General features: G+C 38.1%; 1 protein-coding gene across 1 annotated transcript in view; it reads left to right on the top strand.

Annotated features, from left to right (window-relative positions):
- Positions 1 to 3294, top strand: part of LOTGIDRAFT_115956 (hypothetical protein) — a gene marked incomplete at both ends in the record, with an annotated part of 17325 nt that overhangs the window by 2866 nt on the left and 11165 nt on the right. The window lies entirely within an intron of this gene.

Below are 3294 nucleotides of genomic sequence, written 5' to 3'. Positions count from 1 at the left end.
TTTTTTTTCAAGAATTATTTCATTTGTTACAGAATTACTGGATTCCAAAAATTCTGACAAACTTCGAGGATTTCTGATCGAAATGACCCACATTCTCACAGATTACATTCTAAAAGAAAATGATCGCGCATCCAAAGTACTAGACTTCCACCATCCTCACCAGCTCAGAGAAATGATGGACCATTGTCTCGATATCGACGAGAATCCACGAGATTTGGAGCAGATACTCAGTGATTGTAAAGAAACTCTGAAATACTGCGTCAAGACAGGTTGGTCGTATTTTAATTACACTTGTAATATCGCAGAAAATGTTCAAAATGTCAAGCTAATACGAACTTGACTTAAATATCCACCTTTCTTGTATATCACAATGTAATTTGATTGGATGGTACGCTAGTGAATACAGCCAATCAGAGTCCTCGTCAGAAAGACTGTAAACATTATAACTTATTGCTAACAGACTTCCTGTCGAAGACTTTGATTGGCTGTATTCATTTGCATACAATCCAATCCCATCACTGCATTTACAAATTTCTGTGACGCAAGAAAGGTGCCTATCGCAGTCAAGGTATAAGACAAAGGCAAATGGATGGATAACATGGAGAAAACCAGATAATATCGCTATTGTAATATTTGTCACTTTTTGTCAAATTTTCACATTTGTCAATGATTTTTCTCTCATTTTTGCAGGTCACCCGAGATTTTTCAACCAATTGTCTACCGGTTTAGATATTATAGGGGTAACTGGCGAGTGGTTGACCGCTGTTTCTAATACAAATATGTAAGTATGCACCATCTTCTCTTCAACAACAACAACCGACACTATTGCCGATTCCGTCCATTTATTGTAGCGCAATCTATTAAGGTAGAAGCTATCGCTCTAACTTTGTGATACAAGATGTGATATTATCATGTCCTTATTTGGTTATCCTTGTAGGTTTACGTATGAAGTAGCGCCGGTATTTACCCTGATGGAAGAGGTGATTTTAAGTCGAATGAGAGATCTGATTGGATGGCAGGATGGTGACGGAATCATGGCACCAGGTAATGTTTTATTTACTGATCTACCTCTACGCCCTGTCAACAGCTAGTTTTGACCGCCCTCTCTTTGTATATTTACCTCTACTCCCTGAGGGACCGTTGCACGAAATTTAAAAATGAAATACGGAAATTCAGCTGTTAGATTGGTTAAAAAGGTTGAATTTTAGTGACTGACCAATCAGATGACAAGAATACTTAAGTTCGGATTTTGTGAGACTGGCCCTATAATTTCAAAATATTATCTCATACCGACCAATCTTCCAGGTCCATATATAGTCATAAGGCTGGTTAATTTTACTTGTGAAAAAAAAAAACCACTATCTCACAAAAAATTTCTCTTACGTGATAATGTATTGACATGATAAAATTCTTACCAGTCAATTAAAGTAATTGGTGAAAATGTCATTGATAAACCATAGTCATATGTGTCTAGGGTAGGCTATAGTTACAGAATAACATGTTTATGCAATTCATTTATTGCCAATGTCGTTTTGAACCAAGAAATCAGGAACCACTGGAATCTAAATGTGCTGGTTGCTAGACATCACTAACCCTCAGCTATATATGATGTGATATACCACTCGGCAATCCTCGGCAGTTTCCGTAAAGCTGAATCTGCCTCGAAAATGATTTCATTGTGTTTCCTGGGCAAGATTCTTTACTTTTCACAATTGGTTGATATAGTAATATTACGAACTGAATGTCTAGCTTATACTTATGCATTTAATTGTAACTATTGGTTTACCAATGATGCTATTTATTAACATTGTGGATCCATATCTTGTATTTATTGGCCATGTTTACGAACACTTGTAGTCCTGAACGACCAGTTTCTGAAGTTTAAGCTACCGGATTCACGTGATCATGAAAAATATTGGCTACCATTCATAACCGTGATATGTTGCAGAGCGCTTTCACGGTGGATCGTTTTGTGATATACGGATGTGATATCGTCACTGTTTAGTCATATTTGTCGGGTGTATGTACTGGAAACCTAATTAACTATTTTACATAATAAGAATTCCCCAGTCGTTACAAGAATAACCAATAAAGTGATGAGTTAGGTTCAAGGTCCGATATGAGGAATAATATCAATACCAGGTAAACAACATCTGTTTTACTCCCACCTTGTCCACAATTCCACTCCAGATTCCAGACAGTTCCAGGGTGTTATTGTTTGGTGCTATAGTCTGAAACTCTAACTGTTGTGTAAATCTGGTTGCAAGAATGTAATCAGTAGCAGCTTATCTAGCTAATCTAGCTGTCTGTCAGTCGTGTCTCGATTAGATATATTCAACTCTCGTCTCTCGTTTTTCTAAATACCCAACGTTGGCTCATACGGTTTGTTACTCGGGTTATGATGAAAGCAATGTCCTAATATTAACAAAGCGTTTTGAAAGGACCGTGACCCGCAACAACATTACCCTGTAACCATTGGTCCCACATAAGAGACCAGACTTTGACGTATTGTATCTCGGAGTACACTGTAACCTTTGGCCCCAAATAAGACTAGACTTTGACGTACTGTATCTCGGACTACACTGTAACCTTTGGTCCCAAACAAGACCAGACTTATTGTATTTCGGACTACACTGAAACCTACAATCCACTGTTGGCTTGGACGGATTGTATCTCGGACTACACTCAAACCCGCAATCCCGTTTAACATCTCGGACTAAAGTTAGACCCGTGGCGCAAGACAAACTCGATGTAGTTTTGGTGGACGGATTGTAAGTCGGACTACACTAGACCCCATGTATCTCAGACCAGACACAGACAGAGTTTTAATCCATTAGTGTATTGAGTATCGTTATATCTTTGACTGTTATTTTATTATAATGAAATATATGTGAGGCCAATAACTGAAGAGAATATTCAAATTAACCAGTCTCTTTTATTTCATCACAAAGGGATGTAGCTTTCTAATTTTTCACTGGAATGCATTATGAAACGACATGAAGTCGCTTTTCGGCTGTAAAAGACGGGCTATGATCATCGTGTAAACGAAGAAAATTTGCTCAGTGTAGCGGGGATTCTCTGAACGATTCCATCAAGATTTTATCAGCAAGAACAGATAAATCTATACCAAGGAGCACACAATTTTTAAAAAGAAGAGTAGTGGCGATTTAAGTACCTAAAAACAAGGCTGATTAGATTGTTCTCACTTTCGGGCTTATGCTATGTGTGTGTAATTAGAGGAACGGATTTACCTTGTTCTTTTTTTTTGGGGGGGGGGGGGGGGGGGGGGGGAAT

This window comes from Lottia gigantea, assembly GCF_000327385.1.
Source record: "Lottia gigantea unplaced genomic scaffold LOTGIsca_22, whole genome shotgun sequence".
Lineage (NCBI taxonomy): Eukaryota > Metazoa > Mollusca > Gastropoda > Lottiidae > Lottia > Lottia gigantea.
Note: the sequence above shows the minus strand (reverse complement) of the source record. Positions and strands in the feature narration are given on the sequence as shown.